Raw genomic sequence first — 23756 nt, 5'->3', positions numbered from 1 at the left:
CGTGCATTATCCTGCTGAAATGTAGGGTTTCGCAGGGATCGAAGGTTAGAGCCACGGGTCGTAACACATATGAAATGTAACGTCCACTGTTCAAAGTGCCGTCAATGCGAACAGGAGGTGAGCAAGACGTGTAACCAATGGCACCCCATACCATCACGCCGGGTGATAGGCCAGTACGGCGTTGACGAATACACGCTTCCAATGTGCGTTCACCGCGATGTCGCCAAACACGGATGCGACCATCATGATGCTGTAAACAGAACCGGGATTCATCTGAATAAATGACGTTTTGCCATTCGTGCACCCAGGTTCGTCGTTGAGTACACCATCGCAGGCGCTCCTGTCTGTGATGCAGCGTCAAGGGTAACCGCCGCCCTGGTCTCCGAGCTGATAGTCCATGCTGCTGCAAACGTCGTCGAACTGTTCGTGCAGATGGTTGTTGTCTTGCAAACGGCCGCATCTCTTGACTCAGGGATCGAGAAGTGGCTGCACGGTCCGTTACAGCCATGCGGATAAGATGCCTGTCATCTCGACTGCTAGTGATACGAGGCCGTTGGGATCCAGCACGGCGTTCCATATTACCCTTCTGAACCCACCGATTCCATATTCTGCTAACAGTCAGTGGATCTCGACCAACGCGAGCATCAAAGTCGCGATACGATAAACCGCAATCGCAATAGGCTACAATCCTACCTTTATCAAAGTCGGAAACGTGATGGTACGCATTTTTCCTCCTTACACGAGGCATCACAACAACGTTTCACCAGGCAACGCCGGTCAACTGCTGTTTGCGTATGAGAAATCGATTGGAAACTTTCCTCATGTCAGCACCTTGTAGGTGTCGCCACCGGCGCCAACCTTGTGCGAATGCTCTGAAAAGCTAATCATTTGCATATCACAGCATCTTCTTCCTGTGGGTTAAATTTCGCGTCTGGAGGACGTCATCTTCGTGGTGTAACAATTTTAATCGCCAGTAGCGTAGCTTCCTGACCACCTTTGGAACACTGTACGGCAGCCGTTCTGCTTGGCTTACACCGTCCTCGGTATGTTTCGAGAGGTATGTGGCACCGAATGTCTACGCAGCTATCACGCAAGCCACTGATCTGTGAGCGTCGAGCTGGCGCCCAGTAGCGTCCCAGACGTGTTCCAGCAGGGTAACACGAGGCGAACTTGTCGGCCGCGACATCACCGTGAGTCCTCTATCATGCTCCTTAAACTACAGTAGCAAGATTCTCGTCTCCTAACACGGATAATTAATGTTCAGGGAAACGCCATAAGACAAAGTAAAATTACTAAACAACCCTAAACTAAACTCGGTGGTCAAATGTGAGCCACCGAGGAAAAGAAACCCGATGGTCATCTTGTACGATGTACCAACAGTCATGACCAATGAGGAGATACACAGCACCATAAGAGCACAAAACTTTGAGGAAATGTCAGAGGACGATTTCAAAGAAAACTTTAAGCTGAGATTCAAAACGGGGCCTCGGGACCGTGATGTGGTTCACCACGTCGCTGAGGTCTCCGCTCAAATGTGGAGGAAAATTACTACAATGGGCAAACTATACATAGGCTTCCATGCTGTAAATGCACGAGATTATCTTGTGGTACCGCGTTGCCACAACTGCGGAGATCTCGACCACGTTCTGAGGCACTGTACCAGGGGGTCGGCTTGCTCAAAATGTGGTGAGGACGGACACGTACGGAAGGACTGCAGGGCTGCAGCAGTCTGCATCCCTTGTAAGAGAAGGGGCAAGAAACCTTGTGGCGCCACTGGGCGAAACTGCCCCACTTACAGACTCCTAGAACAGAGACTAATTTCAAGGATACATTATGGCTGAACAGGTCAAAGTGAACAGGATGCCCAAAAGAAAATCCCCGAGCAAAAGGAGGAGGGATGCCATAAGGGCAAGTGCTTTTAAGTTGTTCCTGAAGTCACTTACTGACCCCAAAATTAATACAAAGGATGTGTGTACTCAAACATATTCTACTACAACTGATAGAGGAACTCAAACGGTGCCTCTCGCAGTTAAGTCTCCCTCCTCCCAAAGCCGGGAGACAAGGCCGACCAAAGATCAATGGCAATGGCATCCTGTAGTAGAGACTGTGGCAATCTCAACAAAGGAGAACAAAAGCATAAACGAACCAATTCAGGAAAACAAGATAACTAGTTCTAGTGAACCAGCCACAACTAATCCTGTTGTGAGGTTGCCACCCATCGACCCAGTCAGAGTCTATCCAAACCTGGAATATACCATGCAACTTGCAAGACTGGAGCAGCCGACTACCCTGACCACTGCCTTAAGACACGTGGTCCGGGTGGGACATGAAAATGGTAGGACAGTCACCTTCTCGGTAATGGAGGCTGTAGACAGGATCCAACTCAAGTCAGTGAATCTCCCCACCGACTTCGGAGCCCTGCGGAACTTACTTAAGAAAGTCTTCGAAAGACGTGGCGAAAAATTTGACCTGAATGACATCTATGAACAAGCAGTTTTGGCTAATGGACGCATCACATTCGACTGGAACAAGACTTGGCCTCACGACAGAGTTCATACTTACTTTCCTTAAAAACTAAATGACGAAAATCACCATTGGCCAACTAAACGCCCATAACAGCAGACTTGTGATGCAGGAGCTACGTAAGGAAGTGGAGGAGAGGAGACTGGATCTGGTCTGTCTGCAAGAGCCGTACTCCCTAAACGGAAAATTAGCTTTCACAGCTGCAACTTGGCAAGTCATAAGCAAAGGAGAAGACCCAAGATCGGCAATAGTTATAACAAACAAATTACTAAGAGCCATAGTTCTAACACAGTTCACTACCAGCCACTGCAACGTCGTGGAGCTGCAGTCTCCATCTGGAACCATTATTCTCATTAACATGTACTTCCAATATGGTGATGACATTGAAAGACATCTAGCACATCTCACCACAGTTGTCACGGCGTTGCGGGGGCGAAAAGTGATTATAACTGCGGACATAAACGCAAAATCCCCCCTATGGTACAGTGGCACCAAGGACCCAAATGGAGAAAAGGCAGAAGAGGCCATTATGGCCTTGCAGCTGGTGGTGTTAAACATGCCTGGCAACCCTCCGACCTACGTGGCGGGAGGAGGCCAAGGCACTAACATTGACGTGACCTTGGCTACGCCAAATACCGCGCATTTAATACATCAGTGGGAAGTGGTACAAAACGCCACCACAAGTGACCACAATCTAATCACTTTTAGAGTGGGAGACGAGGAGAGCCGCTGGGCCATGGGGTGGAAGGTGCAATATAACTATAAAAGAGCCGACTGGGAGAAACTTGCTAGGGAATGCGACATTCCTGCATTACCAGAAGGTGACGGACACATGGACATTGACGTTGACAACAGAGCTGAGGAACTGATGACAGCATTAACTCGAGCGGTTAAGGCTGCTGTACCTACTAGGAGAAAGGCCGTGGCGGCCTCTCAGTCACCATGGTCAGCTGAACTGGAGGAGATGCGCCGGTCTGTTAGAAGGCTCAGGAGGCACTACCAGCGCAGTGTCGTCTGGCTGGAAAGACAGCGATGGCTGCAGCTATACCGGGAAGCGAAAGATACTTTTCACAAGCATTTACGTGAAGTAAGAACTAAAAGTTGGGAACAATTTGTTCTAAACCAACTCACTCTAGACCCCTGGGGAGTCCCCTATAAGCTTTTCCGGGAAAAAATCCGCTCTCCGATGGAGCTCTCAACCGTCAGGCGGGGGGACGGGATGACGGAGTCTTGGCAGGAAACTGCTGAGGTCCTTCTCCAGTCCCTGCTGCCTGACGACACAGCGGATGGAGAGACAATAGAACAACAGCAGCTGCGAGAGAATTATAACAGCAATGAATATGGAAACGATACGGCAGTCTACCCCTTCTCTGAAGAGGAGGTAGCTGCCCACATAAAATCCCTGAAGATAGGGAAAGCTCCCGGGCCAGACGGCATTGTGGCGGAGGTGGTGCAGTTTCTGGCCCCCCAGATAGTAGCCCCTCTGACTCATCTATACAATGAGTGTCTCAGACAGCAAAAGTTCCCCAGAATCTGGAAGAGGGCAAACGTAGTAATCATAAAGAAAGGAGCGGATAAAGACCCGGTAGAAACAAAATCCTACCGACCAATCTGCCTGCTTGATCTGCTTGGGAAGGTTCTAGAGAGACTGCTGGCTAACAGACTGGCTGCACACCGAGTGCTGTGCGGGATGAGCAGCAGGCAGTTCGGCTTTAGGCCTGGGCGATCGGCATCCGATGCAATTGCCCTGGCGGCCGAGGTCTGTGGCTCTACCCCGTACAAGTACGTTGTCGGCATCATGGTGGACATAAGTGGCGCCTTCGACAACCTGTGGTGGCCTTCGCTCTTCTCCTGTTTACGGGAGAAGGAGTGCCCAGGGCCGCTATATGGGTGTCTGAGGAGCTATTGTGAGGATCGGGAGGTCTGGCTGTCATCTCCTAGCACAAGGGTTAGGAAAACAATCACAAAGGGATGTCCCCAGGGCTCCGTGCTAGGTCCCCTGTTTTGGGACATCCACATGGAACCATTACTAGACAAATTACAGCAAAGTGATGAAGTGCTAGAGGTGATAGCCTACGCGGACGACCTCCTCCTACTGGTCGGCGGCCGGAGCCGAGAAGACTTAGAGCCTAAGATCGAACGAACAATAGAGACACTGCAACTTTGGTGCCGGAACACAAAAATGACGATTTCACCAGCCAAATCCACATATCTCCTCCTCAAGGGACAACTTGTTCGCAATCCAACAGTCAGAATAGAGGGCTCACCAGTCCTCAGGCGACGTGAGACCCAATACTTAGGCATCATCATTGATGAAAGGTGGTCATTTGGAAGGCACATTGAAACTGTAACCCAAAGAGCCTTACAAGTACTCAACAACCTCATCTCCATCGGACATAAACGTTTCCATCTTCCACCTCACCTCATCAGATTATATCATAATAGTATACTCACCTCCATAGTGGGTTACGGTTCGGGAATCTGGGCACACAGGCTCACGAGGGTGGTGCCCGCCATGACAGTGAGAAGAGTGCAGAGGAATATGATCATGAGATCTATGGGGGCATACAGGACCACATCGGGAGGAGCCCTGTTAGTAATAATGGGGCTCTGCCCATTAGATATTAAAATTCGTGAGCAAGCCGCGTGGTACTGGGCAAAAAAGGGGAACTTGCAGAAAATAGAGGAAATTTTAGGAAGCAGAACAGAAAACAAAATTGAGATTAGGCTAAGAGGGGATCAGCTGTGGCAACAGTCATGGGAAGGTGAGGAAACAGGGCGTAGAACTTATGAGTTATTACCAGATGTTAGGGAAAGAATGAAAATGCCATATTTTGAACCAACTAGGGGACTGATTCACTTTCTCACTGGACATGGACCCTACTCGACATACCTATGTCGATTTGGGATAAAGGCGATACCTGCGTGTGACTGTGGTGCTCCGGAGGGTACTCCTGACCATGTAGTCTACGAGTGCCCCCTTTTCAATGATGTGGCCTCAGACCTACGAGACCAACTACCTCATACAGACACGTACAGACTGCTGAGACAACAAGACACGTTTCAGACTATTAACAACCTGGCTAACGCGGTATCACAGAAAGTCTTAAAGGACTACCTGCGAGAACCAAATTAGCATTCATCCGAGACCCAATTAAATACCGATAACGTCAAGCACCCTATTCCCAAACCGCCTGGGCGCGGAAAGGCCGACCTCGTAGTCTGGAATCCGCCGCGACTCGGGATAGGGGGAGTGGGGAGAAATCTCACGGACTAGACAAACGCACCCAACTTGACCTTAGGATAAGTTAGTTGTAGGACCTAGATATAGATACTAACCTTAGGAACCTGCAGCGACCAACTCCATGGCCTGCCCAGTGTCAGGGGCACGCTCATTGGGGTTAGCTCAATGAGCAAGGCCTACAGTAGGTTTATATTTCCAGCTGACACATTTGTAAGCTGCAGGCATAGTGACTAGTTTACAGTTAATTAGTTAGGTTACTAATTGGTACTCATTTAACATACTTAACACTTAATTTGCCCATTGTAGTATTCACATAGTTTGCCATTAACTAGTTACTAATCACACGTAGAATAGCTGCAACCTATATAAATGTATAAGTACTTTCGGCCCACTAATCATGTAAGGCAGTGGGCTACTTTGTATAATTATATGTTTTATGGAATAAAGAAATTAAAAAAAAAAAAAAAAAAAACGCCATAGTCGTCGGGGACGACTTCGCACAAGAAGAGATGCAGGTAGCATGCAACAGTATTTACGAAATCGTAAACAGTCATCCTGCCTTCGATTACTAGTATAGATCCCATTGATACGCGCTCTAAGGTAATACCCAAAGCATAATACTGTCCCCAGCGGGCTGCGTCGGTGGGACAGCCCATGGTACGAGAAAGTGTGCACCTGCAAGACGGCGTATCAAGACATGGGTGTTGACCTAGTGAAACGAGAAACATGATTGACCCTACCAGGCAACACGTTTCTGGTGATCCATAGTCCAATACAGGTGATCCCATGCCCAGTGCAATCATAATTGCAATGATGTAAGGACACCAGGAGGAACATGTAGGCTGTCATCTACTGTTGAGCCTGTTGTTACTCAAGTGCGCTAATCGGCGTGCTCCAAAACACTAGACGCTGCAAAACATTGCAATCTTTCGTCATATCTGTCATAGTGTAAGAGGTATGCGCTATATGCGCTGCCTGCAATAGGCAAGGCATAGGAGAGTCTCTGACCAGAGAGCAGTATGTAGTTAGTTGTTGCTTGTCGCTAGTCGGCATTAGTATGCAGTAGTCTGCGTTAGTCTTCTGTAGTCGGCAGTAGTCTGTGTGAGTCGGCAGTAGTCGGCGGTAGTCGGCGCGTGTCCGCAGTCTGCTCTGGTCGGGACTCTGGAGGATGAATATTATTGTAGAAGGTAAAGAAGCAGCCTTGCGCCCATCTAGTAATGTATGTTAACTGTTATCCAATTTCTTTAAAAAAATGCCCCAATACTAATTTTTATAATATAAAGTAATTTTTTTTAAAAAAAGCGTTCATTTCAATTTGAAGATTTTATTCAGTGGATTATCTTTCCTTTCATGAATCACAAAGCATAGGCCAGCATTGCACGGAGCTGTGCCGAAAATTTTTTATGTGGTAGCAGATATATTCACAGTTTTTATTGAGGTAAGAATTTTCGCTTTTTTTATTCAGAATACAGGGCCGAGGCGCAGCGCTGCTGTCGTCATAAAATTTACCACGTTACTGAATTTTTTTATTTTGTGGTTTAGGAATTTTTCTGTTTCGAACTTAACATTAAATGAGAAAAGAATTTTGTGGGTACATTAAATGTGAATGCATTTCTGCACAGAGTTTATGAATGGGAACAAAATTTTGTTCAGAGGTTACAATATTTAAAATTCATTTTATTATTATTTTTGTGGGGAGGTTACACTTGGTTCTTTTTAAATATTTCTGTGGGGAGGTTACAATAGTTCGGCATAGGGTCACTTACACTATGGGTAAGTTTGAGCGGTTGTAGAGAGGATAGGAACCTGTGTCCCGAAACGTAATCCAATGACGCTAAAGAGCTTTGAAGTTATAGGGGCCAGCGTCTGCCACCAGGCCACCCATTTGGCAGCAAACGTGACTTTATACAATGATGGACCATGGTTGGAACGTCTTGCAATGTTGTTTGTTATTCGGTGAATGCGACTGATTGCCACGATCGCCAGTGGAAAAGATGGAGCTAGCTGCTGTATTGAAAGTACTTGAGTCCTACGAATGCGCTGCTCTGTTGCCTTGGTGCCTGATGCTTTCAGGCACGGGTTTCCATTCACAGTTTATTTCTCTCCTGAAACTTACTACAATGTAATCGTGCCCGGAACGGTCGCGGGGTTGACGATAACGACAGTGCGGCGGGACCGAACAGGAGCAGTCCGCGAACAAACAAAATGTACGAACGGGAAAGGACTGACGACCGAGCAAGACCCTTCGAACAACAACACGCAAGAAGCAACGGAGTCACAAGCGAAAACCTCACGAATCAACGACAACCACTTGTACGCGGAAACAAGCAAAGTAAATACACTGTCTGTAGGCGAGATGTCAATAGACTCACGCAAATATCAGACTGCCTCGCTGAACGAGAGGCAGCCGTTTAAATACATGATAGGGTACGTCGCTATTGGCCGCTGGGACCACGTGCTCCACCGTGGCGCCCTCACATTATACGCAGGTCAGGAGCGCGCGCAGCCACGGCTTATGGCGCGACGGCTGCAGGGACCTCTATAGTGGTAGTCGAGGTCCATGCCGTCTGGCGTGGATTCTAAACCCGCAGTGCTCAGTACCAGATCCCTCCCTCCTGAAACTTGCGCGTAGGGGCGGAAACGTCCAGGACAGTGCCGCGGTGGTCGGCAGATGGGAGAAGACCCGGGCTTGCCAACCGCCGTTGGCGGGGAGAAACGGACGTCCAATGTATACATGATGGCCGACCCAGAGGCCAGGGACGGTGGAGGGAGCCACCGATTCACCTGGGGGGTGGGGGGGACCGGCGGCCGGCCCGTGGGGATGCAGCAACCAGGAGCAGTGGCGGCGACTCGAGGACCATGTCTGTACCTGAAGGAGGTAGCGGAGGAGGAGGCAGCGGTGGGAGACCTGCGGCGGTATGGGGGTGGAGCTGGTTATGACGGCGGTGCGCCAACCCTTTAGACGTCTGCAAAGACGTCAGCCGGCCGGGGTGGCCGAGCGGTTCTAGGCGCTACAGTCTGAAACCGGGCGACCACTACAGTCGCAGATTCGAATCCTGGATGTGTGTGATGTCCTTAGGTTAATTAGGATTAAGTAGTTCTAAGTTCTAGGGGACTGATGACCTTAGAAGTTAAGTCCCATAGTGCTCAGAGCCATTTGAACCATTTTTTTGCACCGACGTCACACACCGCCCATGGGCCATGACGACTGTGGCGGGAGTCTAAACTGCCTAGCTCCCATACATGCGGGCCCACAAGGCCGCGCCAGGGGCGTAATGCTCAGAGGGCTGGGAGTGGGGGTGGGAGGGGGACGACATAAGCAAATGGAGCAGGGTCTGCAGCTGTCGCCAGTGGAGGAGCTCCACCAGTTTACATCCATAATTAGCATGGTGCAATAGGTGTTCAGAAACAGGGTGGGGGCCGACGTGGTTGGAGACATTTCGACCGCCTTCATCAACTGTTGTTTTAATGTGTGGTGAAGCCTCTCTGCCATGCCATTGGAGGAAGGGTGGAAAGACAGGCTACGGATATGTTTGTTACCGTTGGCCTGACAGAAGCCGTGGAAGGAGGATGCCATGAATTGGGGGCCATTATTGGAGACCAATGTGTGAGGCAGGCCCTCAAAGGCGAGAACCTAGGCCAGGGCTGTGAGAATGGCCTCCATGGTGGCGGATGCCATGAGGATGACATATGGGAATTTGGAGTAGGCATCAACGGTAAGTAATCACATGGACTCCATAATAGGGCCCGCAAAATCAAGATGGATGAGATACAAGGGCTGGCGAGGCACAGGACAGGGTGCGAACGACTAAGGGGGCTTGCCTGGTGATGCACACACACAGTGCACCCATGGAGCAGGAGGTCAATATTGCCATCGATGCTGGGCCAATACATGTGCTGGCGAGCAAAAACTTTCCTGCAGGACATACCCCAGTGCTCACTGTGTAACGAACTGAGCACTTGATGCCGCACATCTGGAGGGATGACCACCCGATGGGCATCTGACTCCATGGACAACAGAAGGACATCACGGAGAGCCTGTGGTACAGGTGACGCTAGGGGCTGAAGTCGGTCCGCATCCAATGAGTAACATAGGAGGGCCATCCGTGGATCACATAGTGGAGAACCTGCTGCAAGATAGGGTTGTGGCGTGTAGCTGTGGCAACGTGAGCAGCCATAAGAGGCAGACTGTCCAGAGCAACCTGGCAGGCGGAATCATTGTGAAAGCAGTGTTGGTCACACGCAGGATCGGGGCCTGCTGGGAGACGTGACAAAGTGTCCGCCTTAGCATGGTGGGTGGTGGGCTTATACCGGATGGTGTAACCGTAATTTCGTAAAAATAACGCCCAGCGCTGGAGAGGTGGAGCGTAACTAAGGGTTTATGGTCCGTCAGAAGGGTGAACTTTTCCCCAGAGAGATAGGTGTGAAATTTTTGGACGTCGAACACGATCGCCAGGGTCTCCTTTTCAATCTGAGATTAGTTCCGTTCTGCTGGGGTCAACGTCTTAGATGCATAAGCGATGGGCTGTTCTGAGCCATCGTCATTCTGATGTGCAATGATGGTCCTAATGTCGTATGCCAACGCATCAGCCACCACAAGCAAGGGGCAGTCTGGAGAGAAGGGAGTAGGGCAAGGGGTGGACTTCAGCACCGCCTTTAAACAGAGAAAAGCCTGGTCACAGGCAGGAGTCCAGTCAAAAGGTACCCCTTTGCAATGCAAGAGATTGAGGCTTGAGCAATGGAGACAGCCTGGGGTAAGAACTTTAAGTAATAAGTAACCATGTCCAAAAACACCTAGAGTTCAGATAAGACCTTGGAGCGAGTAAGGACCTCAATGGCCGTGACATTATGGCCCGAAGGGCGAAGACCATATTTGCTAAGCCAGTGGCGTAAGTATTCCGCTTCCGCTTGAAATAAACAACACTTGTGTAGCCGACAGCATAAACCTGCAGATTGCAGAGCGTGAAATAAGACGCTGAGGTTTTGCAAAGTTCCTGGCGGGAACGCCCAGTGACCAAGATGACATCCAGATAATTCATGCAGGCGAGGATAGGCTGCATAAGCTGCTCCAGGAACTGCTGGAAAATGGCCAGCACCAAAGAGACACCAAATGGAAGGCGCTTGCACTTGTACAATCCTTAAGGTGTATTGATAACTAAGATTTTCTGGGAATCAGCATCCAAGGGTAACTGATGGTATGCCTCAGCCAGGTCGATCTTTGAAAAGTACTCTGCCCCGGAAATCTTGACGAGAAGGTCTTCCTGTCGGGGACTGGGGCAAGTGTCAACGAGGGACTGAGCTTAACAGTAGCGCCGAAGTCCCCACACAGCCGAAGGGACCTATTGGGTTTCTGTATGACCACCAATGGTGTCGCCCAGGCACTGTATGTCACAGGCTCCAGAATACCAGCAGCCTGGAGCCGATCAAGTTCCTGCTTCACTGCCAGCCGTAAGGCCACCAGAAGGGGTTGGGCCTAGAAAAAGCGAGGCTGCGCACACAGTCGAAGTGTGATGTGCGCCTGAAAATCTGAAGCGCATCCGAGGACTGCTGCAAACAACGACGCAAAAACGGAGCAAACATCGTCCAAGTCCTGAAAAGGAACAGGCATGGAAACGATCTTAACTTCATCGGAAATTAAAAAGCCAAACAGTTGAAACACATCCAGACCAAAAATATTCAAAGCCGGCGGATGATCGACGATGAATAGGGTAAGAAGCCAGGAAACACGTTTGTACGTCGCCTGGACGACGAACTGTACACGAAGGGGAATGGAACCGTCTCCGTAGGCGACCAAACGGCGAGAGGGAGGTGACAACTCAGGAGAGCCCAGGTGGGTATATGTCACCATATTAATCAGGATGACGGTGGCCCCAGTGTCGACCTGAAAACTGACATCCCCAGTGAAAAGGTGGAGTGTGAGGAAAAGCTTCCGCGCTGATGGGTAATCCTGTGGGACGACCGACTGCAGAGATGTACGATATCTTCAGGCCCAGGAGGGGCAGGAGTGAGGCGAGTCGAGCGACTACGGCAAACCGATCGGATGTGGCCCTCCTTGTTATACAGCGTGCACGTTTTCCAGCAGTGGGGACAGTCAGCTCGAGAATGTGCGGTAAAGCACTGTGGACAAGATGGAAGTGGGCCGTGCGACCAGTGATGAAGGGCGACTGGAGGCGCCGATGCCATAGAGACGTCGGACAAAGACGAGTCCCGACGGCGCTGGCCTCTGTCGGCTGGGCCACTCGATGTCGCGAGGGTGGAACCCTCCAAGACGCATCGATCGCCGCCACTTGCGGCCGCGCCATTAAGACGCTCGTTAGCTGCCTGAGCAATTTCAAAGGAGTGGGCAATGCGGAGAATCTCTTCCCAGGAGGGGTTATGGAGTTTCATCGCCGCAGTACGGACCTCAGGATCGGGAGCCAGCTGAACCACCACATACCGGATCAGGGAGTCCGCATACGAAGCCTTACACTGCTGATTGGTGCACGTAAAATCGCATCAACGGCTGAGACCCTGCAAGTCCGTGACCCAGGAACGATATGATTGACCAGGCTGTTTATGGTACTGGTGGAACTTTAGCTGAGAGGTGACCACGTGGTAGCGGTGGGAATAATAGTTTGTCAGTAAAAGACATATCACCTGGAAAGAGAGAGCCACAGGATCGGACAACGGTGCCAAGAAAGAACGTGTCTGGGGAGGCCCGAGACAAAAACATCAACCGCTGCAAGGAGTCACCCGTGACTGGATAAGCCGTGAAATGTTGTTTCAGCTGATGTAAGTATGTTTCCCAGTCTTCTTTAGCGTCATTAAATGGGGGGAACGACGGCGGACGTGGGAAAGCATTGGACACCTGAGGACTCGGAAGCTGTTGTGGCAGTGCGTCCCTTGCATCAATTTTGTCCGTTAGCAACCGCCGCAGCGACTGCTGTAAGATGTCTAACTGGAGCTGCTGCTGCTGCATGAGCTGCTGCTGTTTCTCCAAAAGACAGACCAACTTAGCCTCCATTCTAACAAACCGTTTACTTCATCGCCAAAATGTTGTAAGCTCGACCGTTCCGGTCGCGGCGTTGCCGAGAACGAAAGCCCGGCAGGAACGAATGGGAGCCGCCCACGAACAAACAAAATGGACGAACGGGAAAGGACAGACACGAACAACGACTGACGACCGAGCAAGGCCCTTCAAACAACACGCAAGAAGCAACGGGGTCACAAGCGAAAACCTCACGAATCAACAACGTCCACTCGTACACGGAAACAAGCAAAATAAACACGCTGTCTGTAGGCGAGATGTCGACACACTCACACGAATATCAGACTGTGAAGAGGCATAAAATAGACACAATCTTCAGGCCTCCGGCAAAGATCCGGCAACTAATGAAATCTGTGAAAGACGATGTAGGCCTCAGAACGCCAGGAATTTACAAGATACCGTGTGGATGTGGGCAGTTCTATGTCGGCCAGACTGTTCGCACTATTGAACAGCGCCGCATAGAACATAAAAGGTGTTATCGTCTGCGTTATCCCGGAAAAGTCAGCTGTAGCAGAATATGCTCTGGAAAACGGACGCCGAATTGTATTCGATGAGGTGTCTATTATTAAACGGACTAATGGCTTCTGGGATAGAGTGATAAACTAGGCCGTAGATTAGAATTTTCGACAACACCTTCAATAGAGACGGTGGATTGCAGCTGAGTACAGCATGGGATTCGGAGTTGAGGAGTTGAAACAGGCCCGGCGGTCGCGGGGCAAAAACATTACCATATGTGGTGCGGGACCGAGCACCAGTGACGTCACAAGCGACGGCGCGGCTATATAAGCGCGGCAATGACAACCACACGACAGTCATCCAATTGACAATGGCAGAGGAGATCTCTGCCGAAAGCTCGTGGGCAGTAAACTACTTGACGCGGCTTGAAACCAGAGAATGTTTTATTATCATACAACGTTGACAGGCACAGTTTTCTAACCTCTAGTTGTTCGACAAGGCGTCCTCTGCAACACCTCGAAGTGTGTCGCAGTATTTCTGGGATATGCTGTACAGTTTCCTCACTATATCATGTACCTATGATGCCAGCAGGCAGCATCCAACTTCACGATGGGTAGTGCTCATAATCTTTTCACTCATCTGTGTACTTTCTTCACAAGGTATTGTACCACAAATATCTGGACCAGCACCATCACCTTTCTATTAAGTAGTATGCCATGTGTCCCAACTGCTTCTCTGACGACCATCTTCTGTACCTCAGCCGTCTCCTTCCCCAACGGTTTAAAACCTATACATCTACAACATTTTGTTCCTTGATGTCAAGAAATCCTATGAGCATCTACGGGGTTGTGGTCTCCCTTTCAAACTCCAGAAGTATGCATTTGCAAGTCACTGAACCAAGCTTACTTCATGTCTTCTACCTAATCGCTCATCCTACGCATCTCTTACCCATCCCGAATCCCAATCCCGAATCCCATACACTGCATCTTACTGCAGGTGTGCTCCAAGGTGACCTTCTGTCCTTTATATCTCTGCCGTTTACGGTGTGCCTAAACCACTACGTCCTGTTCACCTTCTTCATTACGCTAATAAGACAGATTTTTTAGCTCTCTGCCCTTCATACCCCTCACTCCAGAGGTTCAATGGTTCTCCAGTTCCACCTTAACCTGTTTACATCCTGACGTAACCAACTGGTTCTAAAGATAAACTCTTCAAAAAAGAAATGTGAAGCACCCTCTATATGCTTTGTTACCTTTATCTTGTCCGTTCTTTCTACGTCCGTGAACACTAGGCAGTCACGTTTCTAGACTACGTGTAGGTCAATAAATTCATTTATTGCTTCAAATCTGCAAACTGTATTTTCTTCATGTTGGCCCATCGTATTCATTGGGAATGTGGTCTAAATTTGTTGTAGTGTCGCATTTAAAATAGCATTTTAAGTATATGTTGTGATTAAGCCTTGATGTAATCCACAAACGTAAATGAAATTGGAGATGAAGGATTAACTGTTCTCAATTTTAGCATTAGTTCTCTTGCAACAATTCCATTTATTCCTATTTTAATGCCGGCCGGGGTGGCCGAGCGGTTCTAGGCACTACAGTCTGGAACCGGCGACCGCTACGATCGCAGGTTCGAATCCTGCCTCGGGCACGGATGTGTGTGATGTCCTTAGGTTAGTTAGGTTTTAGTAGTTCTAAGTTCTAGGGGACTGATGACCTTACAAGTTAAGTCCCATAGTGCACTGAGCCATTTGAACCATCTTGAACCTGTTCCAATAAGTAATATCACCAACATGACCTCATATTCTAAGGAGAAAAGAACATAGTTGCACGATGTCAGCCCCAGTAAATCAATCCCGCTGGAAAATTTGGGTCATAATTCTGACGGAACGCAGTTATGAGCTTCTGAATGTACAGCTTTTAAACTTTCGCGATTGTTTGTTGATAACATACCTTGTTCATTGTGTCAAAGGGCATGGTTTCTAGTCTGTACACGTTGCCCGAGACCTCTACGCTTTGAACATTTTTATATTCCGATTGACAGAAGCACTGTAAATGAATGGAAAGAATGATTGTGTCACTGAAGAAGTAGCATAGCGTAATTTAATTATTAACCTCGCTGTTATGCGTTGTTTCTTTGGGTTTAATGCTGATACTGTTAATGTGAAGTACATTTCCAGGAGTTGCACTAGTACTCAAAGAGTTTGGCAAGACTGAATAGTGAATCAAAAATCATGAATTTTATTTCATAATAGTTTTTCAGTTTTCTTAGGTTTATTCATTTCGATTTTGTGGCATATCGTACAAGAATATTGTTAAAATTATATTGAACGTATATGTATGTGAGTTTGACATATTAACTACTCATATTACTTGCCTATTTTTTGCGGAGAATAATACCGGTTGCCGGCCGGTGTGGCCGAGCGGTTCTAGGCGCTACAGTCTGGAACCGCGCGACCGCTACGGTCGCAGGTTCGAATCCTGCCTCGGACATGGATGTGTGTGATGTCCGTAGGTTAGTTACCTGTAGTGTAGAATTAGATAGCTGCATCTTATCTGTATCATTATTAGGACCCACTAATGTAGTTAGGTAGTGGGTTATCATGTATAATGTAATGGATTGAATAAAGTTCTAGGGGACTGATGACCCCAGAACTTAAGTTCCATAGTGCTCAGAGCCATTTGAACCAATAATACCTGTTCTCGAACAATATTTCAATACACATGAGCAGACGTGTCCAACTCCATCCACCCTTCCCCCTCCTCCCAACTCCCTCTCTTCCCTCTCCTTTAAGATCCCGTCATGAGGAGAGCTCTGGTTGTCACTCCACTGCAAAAGCACTTCGAGCTCGAGCATTAAGCGGCGGAGCGAGTGAAAAAGAAGAAGTGCGCGTGGAAGTTTAAAATCTGTATACTCAGGTCATAATTGCATAGTATCAGAATTACGGCCCAAATTATCATGCGGAATCGATTGGTGGGGCTGATATCTTACAAGTGCACTTTTTTCTCCATTTAAATCTGAGAACAAGTGATTTTAAGTCACTGCATGATACAAACACCCTTACAGAAATTGGGGCAGCTACGCAATTCAACTGCCACAGAAAAGTCGCCAGGCGCTTCACACAATAACGAAGTTATGAGTTATACTCAGGTCATAATTGCATAGTATCATAATTACGGCCCAAATTATCACGCGGAATCGATTGGTGGGGCTGATATCTTACAAGTGCACTTTTTCTCAATTTAAATCTGAGAACAAGTGATTTTAAGTCACTGCATGATACAAACACCCTTACAGAAATTGGGGCAGCTATGCAATTCAACTGCCACAGAACAGTCGCCAGGCGCTTCACACAATAACGAAGTTGACGCATTGCTGATGTCTCCACAACACGTATTCCACAGAGAGGACGTCTGATGAATTTATGAGACCTGCTATTTGTCCCTGTGCTTTTGGAACGTAAAAGGCGAATACTATGTTAAAATACCTCTCCTCTCTTCATATAGCGAAAATTTATATTATCTTCCATTGAATGCAGTTTGTTATTATTAACGTCATTTCATCAGATGAAACTCCATTGGGAGAATAAGCCACACAGCATGGTACTTTTAGGACACTGGGTGTGACTGCTTACCAATGACCTACTCAGACCACAATCTAACCTTTTGTGAGAACTAAGAAACGGCACGTATGTTTGATGAGCAGCTAGGGAAAATATAGTCATTCTGACAGAGCCCGCCGATACGAGGACAACACTGATACAGATGTGGTTTTAGGTGTCGCAAAGCCTGCCCCGTAATAGCTGTTTTCCTTCATCAGTCGTCCCCTCCATTGGAGAGCATCAAACCTAGAGGTTAAAAGATTTCTTATTGAAGTTCGTCCCGTCGTAATTATAAGGGTAACTAAGTGAAGATGCCCATTTCCCAAAACATACAAGGGACTATGATGATATTCAACGGTGGTCACTCAAACTTTCCCATTGTTTATAGTACTAGACTAAAAGAAAGACTCGTGTGAAAACGAGTTGTCTAGCTCTTAGCTTGGGAACCATGAATGTGCCGCAATCAAACACAATACTGACTGAATCCTGTGACGTGATCACCATTGTAAGCTACCAGGTGAGTATCTGTGGTCTTACTGAAACGCAATGGATATGGTGAGAGGTAGCCTCACTTAAGGACTAGAAGAGATTAAAATGGTATTTGCTGTCCTGTGCCAAGCCCACTCCAAGCTTACATTAGAAAACCCGGGCACCATGCATAGCAATCACAGTACAATCTACATTTTCTGTGCAATCCCTTAATGTCCAGCCGCCATCGACCCATTACTTCCATTACCTGCAACAACACAAACAGAATCCAAATTCGAACTCAAACCACAAGATGCTTCTGCTACGTCCAGTAAACTGACCAGCATATAGATAAATATAAATATCCAACTATGCCGCAACGTCGTTGTGTAACCTTGACTCACTTGTCTCCGTATTTCATATCAAGGGAGCAAATACCTACTTTGTAGCTAGGCGAAGTACTCTTGGGCTAATCAATCAGATAGACTCTCATCTACCTTTGATGGCATCAAACTACATCAGACATTTCACCTGTGCCCCTGCACATCTAGTAATACTCCTGTGGTACTCATCAATATAAACTCTAAAATACACTCCTGGAAATTGAAATAAGAACACCGTGAATTCATTGTCCCAGGAAGGGGAAACTTTATTAACACATTCCTGGGGTCAGATACATCACATGATCACACTGACAGAACCACAGGCACATAGACACAGGCAACAGAGCATGCACAATGTCGGCACTAGTACAGTGTATATCCACCTTTCGCAGCAATGCAGGCTGCTATTCTCCCATGGAGACGATCGTAGAGATGCTGGATGTAGTCCTGTGGAACGGCTTGCCATGCCATTTCCACCTGGCGCCTCAGTTGGACCAGCGTTCGTGCTGGACGTGCAGACCGCGTGAGACGACGCTTCATCCAGTCCCAAACATGCTCAATGGGGGGACAGATCCGGAGATCTTGCTGGCCAGGGTAGTTGACTTACACCTTCTAGAGCACGTTGGGTGGCACGGGATACATGCGGACGTGCATTGTCCTGTTGGAACAGCAAGTTCCCTTGCCGGTCTAGGAATGGTAGAACGATGGGTTCGATGACGGTTTTGATGTACCGTGCACTATTCAGTGTCCCCTCGACGATCACCAGTGGTGTACGGCCAGTGTAGGAGATCGCTCCCCACACCATGATGCCGGGTGTTGGCCCTGTGTGCCTCGGTCGTATGCAGTCCTGATTGTGGCGCTCACCTGCACGGCGCCAAACACGCATACGACCATCATTGGCACCAAGGCAGAAGCGACTCTCATCGCTGAAGACGACACGTCTCCATTCGTCCCTCCATTCACGCCTGTCGCGACACCACTGGAGGCGAGCTGCACGATGTTGGGGCGTGAGCGGAAGACGGCCTAACGGTGTGCGGGACCGTAGCCCAGCTTCATGGAGACGGTTGCGAATGGTCCTCGCCGATACCCCAGGAGCAACAGTGTCCCTAATTTGCTGGGAAGTGGCGGTGCAGTCCCCTACGGCACTGCGTAGGATCCTACGGTCTTGGCGTGCATCCGTGCGTCGCTGCGGTCCGGTCCCAGGTCGACGGGCACGTGCACCTTCCGCCGACCACTGGCGACAACATCGATGTACTGTGGAGACCTCACGCCCCACGTGTTGAGCAATTCGGCGGTACGTCCACCCGGCCTCCCGCATGCCCACTATACGCCCTCGCTCAAAGTCCGTCAACTGCACATACGGTTCACGTCCACGCTGTCGCGGCATGCTACCGGTGTTAAAGACTGCGATGGAGCTCCGTATGCCACGGCAAACTGGCTGACACTGACGGCGGCGGTGCACAAATGCTGCGGAGCTAGCGCCATTCGACGGCCAACACCGCGGTTCCTGGTGTGTCCGCTGTGCCGTGCGTGTGATCATTGCTTGTACAGCCCTCTCGCAGTGTCCGGAGCAAGTATGGTGGGTCTGACACACCGGTGTCAATGTGTTCTTTTTTCCATTTCCTGGAGTGTATATGCAACGAGTAAAGAAGTGAACAGTAACAGGTTGTACAAAATCAGCCTTCTGAATATCGTTTAGAATCAAAATTTAGTGGTACTGTGTTCACTATATGACAAGAATCTGCTGAGTGAAACTAATCGTCTCACACAGACAAGCTCTTGCAGAAGATGCAGAGGATTTATAACGTTTCTTGCTGAAGGGTTGATAGAAGCTGACTGATTCGCTCTCTTCCCCAACGCCTGAACGACAGAAGTAGCTTGCTGGACACTACAATAAGTTCATTTTCTTCAAGTCACTCGGCTGGGTATCAGCGATGAACGACAGGCCGTTATTTTGAACCTTTGAATAAAGCACGGTCTTTCAAATTACACTCGGCAAATACTTATGTTGCAGGTTGCGCTTTTCAGCGTTAAACTGTATTTCACCTTGTTGTGCTGTTGACCAATGTGGTCATGATTTGTTTAACTCTCAATTATTCATACCGTCAGTTGGAGCTATTTGCTCGGCTTGGAGGGGTGGTAGTGCTAATCCTCGGGTAATTAACATGCTGTGGTATGTGTGGATTGATTGTGCCTCTCGCTCTTTTGTAGAAGGGCTATAATAATTGTGACATATCAGCAGACGACACAAGTGGTTGTCGGAAGTTGTACTTCGTCCAGACGTGGCAGAGCAGATGCCAGTTTCCTGAGCCTGTGCCCCTGAATGACTGTTTGTACAACTGGGGTAAACACCGTGATGGGTGTCAAGTCAGCAATAGGTTGTATTTACAACTATAGTTATCATTCTGTGTATTGTATTCCGTATTAATGCAGTTAATTACATGAACTTTGAGGCGATACTTAATCTGATGCCGGTCGTTGTGGCCGAGCGGTTCTAGGCGGTTCGGTCCGGAACCGCGCTGCTGCTACGGTCGTAGGTTCGAATCCTGCCTCGGGCATGGATGTGAGTGATGTCCTTAGGTTAGTAAGGTTTAAGTAGTTCTAAGTCTAGGGGACTGGTGACCTCAGACGTTCAGTCCGATGGTGCTCAGAGCCATTTGAACCTTAATCTTATAACTGGCAGGACTTACAAAAATAGTGTAAAGCAAAGCTTGGCCGTGGACTTTGTACTATTGTTCTAAGTTTCCTGTTGAGCGGCGTGTTAATTTAAAACTGGTGCTTTGATTACAAATAACTCAGTGCCGCTTGACATGCTATTTAAATTATTCAACTTTATTTAATCTGTCTAAGAGCCTTTTGATTGCACGCCTGAAGTGTTGAGTTTTTTTAACAAATAAATTATGCCAGCTGTCGAAATTCTTAACTGTTAATTCTTAATAGTTAAGAATTTCGACAGCTGTCAAAAACCTGGTGTCCCTCTCTAAAATTTGTTTTAAAGGTTGCGTACAACTATTTATTTATTGTTTAAGGTCCTATACCCGTTACCCTGTTCCAGGGTGTGTTTTGAATTTATTAATGTCCAGTGGGACGGCTGTTCTGGTACCACTGTATGCAAAGAAAAAATTAACAATGTGTGTTTGCCGAGATAAATGCTTGATAAAAAGGGCCAGTAGCTTACTGCAAAAAATGTTCAAATGAGTGTGAAGTCTTATGGGACTTAACTGCTAAGGTCATCAGTCCCTAAGCTTACACACTACTTAACCTAAATTATCCTAAGGACAAACACACACACCCGTGCCCGAGGGAGGACTCGAACCTCCGCTGGGACCAGCCACACAGTCCATGACTGCAGCGCCTCGACCGCTCGGCTGATCCCGCGCGGCTAGCTTACTGCTCAAAGATCTCTGTATCCAAGCCAAACTTCACGTTTAACCGATGCCTGTCCTTACCCTATGCCTATGGTATCCCATTGCATAACGCAAGAGAGCATGTTGCCTGGGCTGTCCTGACCTGCCTTGATCCAAAGGGTGTTTGAGAGTTGTCCTGATCCTCTCGTTCTGTAGATGTCTTATTCAAACATCTAGTGAGATGCTGACAAGAGACAGGCAGGCCACCATTCATCAACCACTAGTAGTAGCATACCCTCATCCGTCATCCAAGTTCAGTCCGATTAGATGACCAGCCACGTTAAGGCATTGCACCTCCAAAGATGGTACGGCAGTTACATGAAATGAAATCAAGAGAAATGAAATAAGAGGCTGTCGGAATTACTGGATCACTTCTAGCTCCCGAATGTGACGGGTACAGTCAGTGTCCAGAGCAACCCGAGCCCATCACACTCGTTCATTCATTCACTCATACGTTCCCTGCTCCTGTTCTGTGATACCGCAGGTAATATGAACTATTCCATTTGTAGTGGAAATCCAGGATATGCGCGGGGCCTGTATGTGCCCTGTCGCATCGAGGCAGAACGCTAAGATTCTTTAATGATTCACTCACCTGATGTGTCCTAAAGCTGTCATTGTCCCTGCGCAGCTGCAGCACTCAGGTGGCGAGTCTGCTGTTTTTTACGTAAGGTTTTAAGAAACTACTGAGATAGCTAAGGCCCCGAATACGACGAAATAACCAGTCAAATTTAAATTAGGTACGCCAGAGGTTTGTCTTAAATCACCACACGAATCACACAGCAGACAAAACCTCAGACTGCTACCAGAATACCTTAGAAACTTATACCCACAATGTGATACTATCACACTTCATTTTTAAAACACTAGATGAGCCTTTGTACATTAGATGCATTGTAGGAATTAAGTTCATAAAAACAATATACAGGGTGTTACAAAAAGGTACGGCCAAACTTTCAGGAAACATTCCTCACACACAAATAAAGAAAAGATGTTATGTGGACAAGTGTCCCGAAACGCTTAATTTCCATGTTAGAGCTCATTTTAGTTTGGATGCTCAATGGAGCACGTTATCATGATTTCATACGGGATACTCTACCTGTGTTGCTAGAACATGTGCCTTTACAAGTACGACACAACATGTGGTTCATGCACTATGGAGCTCCTGCACATTTCAGTCGAAGTGTTCGTACGCTTCTCAACAACAGATTCGGTGACCGATGGATTGGTAGAGGCGGACCAATTCCATGGCCTCCACGCTCTCCTGACCTCAACCCTCTTGACTTTCATTTATGGGGGCATTTGAAAGCTCTTGTCTACGCAACCCCGGTACCAAATGTAGAGACTCTTCGTGCTCGTATTGTGCACGGCTGTGATACAATACGCCATTCCCCAGGGCTGCATCAGCGCGTCAGGGATAACATTTCCTGTGACAAAGTGTTTGAAGTCACGCTAGTACGTTCTGTTGCTGTGTTTTTCCATTCCATGATTAATGTGATTTGAAGAGAAGTAATAAAATGAGGTCTAACATGGAAAGTAAGCGTTTCTGGACACATGTCCACATAACATATTTTCTTTCGTTGTGTGTGAGGAATGTTTCCTGAAAGTTTGGCCGTACCTTTTTGTAACACCCTGTGTACATTTCGTTTTCTGACATTCTCTGCCTCGCACACATAGACGCGATTCTTTAAGATGTTCTATACGGTCACAGTGCAGGTGGTCATCGTGTAGCCAGTAGCGCAAATTAAACTGTACAGTCATTGTGCCCCACCCGGTTGCCACTCTCAAGCTCCTGCATCAGACTGAGGTAGTCAGTACGAATTACTACGCTGGGGTCGTCTTTCTCTGGCGGGAGCTGAAGATGCACGAAGCTCTTTGTCTCAATATCGTTATTCTAATGTTAATTAAATCCGTTATTACACTGTCCACTCACATTAATGTGATTACTTACAAAAAGCCTGAATAACCATCGTTTGCACCGCTACACGTTCTCGCTTCCCGCGCCCGGGTTCCCGGGTTCGATTCCCGGCGGGGTCAGGGATTTTCTCTGCCTCGTGATGACTGGGTGTTGTGTGATGTCCTTAGGTTAGTTACGTTTAAGTAGTTCTAAGTTCTCTAGGGGACTGATGACCTCAGATGTTAAATCCCATAGTGCTCAGATCCATTTGAACCAACGCGACACGCGCAGAAAGAGAGTCATAGACGCTCTGAAACGTACCGACAGCGATGTGGAGTAAAGGCTACTCTACTTCCTCGGCCAATTGCGCTGGATCTCTCGGTTGATGATGCATGGCGCGCACAACGCGATCGAGATGGCTCCACAGATTCTCTATTGGCTCTAAATTGCGGTGGGTTTGGTACCCAGGTGAGTACGGTAAAGTCATTCTGGTGCTCTTCGAACCCGCACGTGCAAAGCGAGCTGTGTCACGTTTTGTATTGCCCTATTCGAAGATGCCGTCGTGCTGCGGAAAAACTAACTGTATGTTGGGGTGGATATGGTCCCCAAGGATACATTCATACTTGTGTCGGTCCATTGTGCCTTCCAGAATAACAAGATTACCCAGGGAATGACACAAGAACATTCCTAAGACAGTAACGCCACCTCCTCCAGATTTTTTTTAGTTTTCAGACGTTTCACTCCGTACTCGCC

General features: G+C 48.0%; 1 protein-coding gene across 1 annotated transcript in view; it reads right to left on the bottom strand.

Moving 5' to 3' along the window:
• The window catches only part of LOC126191262 (uncharacterized), a 161561-nt gene that overhangs the window by 121321 nt on the left and 16484 nt on the right, over positions 1-23756 (bottom strand). The gene's annotated exons all lie outside the window — the stretch shown is intronic.

The sequence above is a fragment of the Schistocerca cancellata genome, chromosome 1, assembly GCF_023864275.1.
Source record: "Schistocerca cancellata isolate TAMUIC-IGC-003103 chromosome 1, iqSchCanc2.1, whole genome shotgun sequence".
Taxonomy (NCBI): Eukaryota; Metazoa; Arthropoda; class Insecta; order Orthoptera; family Acrididae; genus Schistocerca; species Schistocerca cancellata.
Note: the sequence above shows the minus strand (reverse complement) of the source record. Positions and strands in the feature narration are given on the sequence as shown.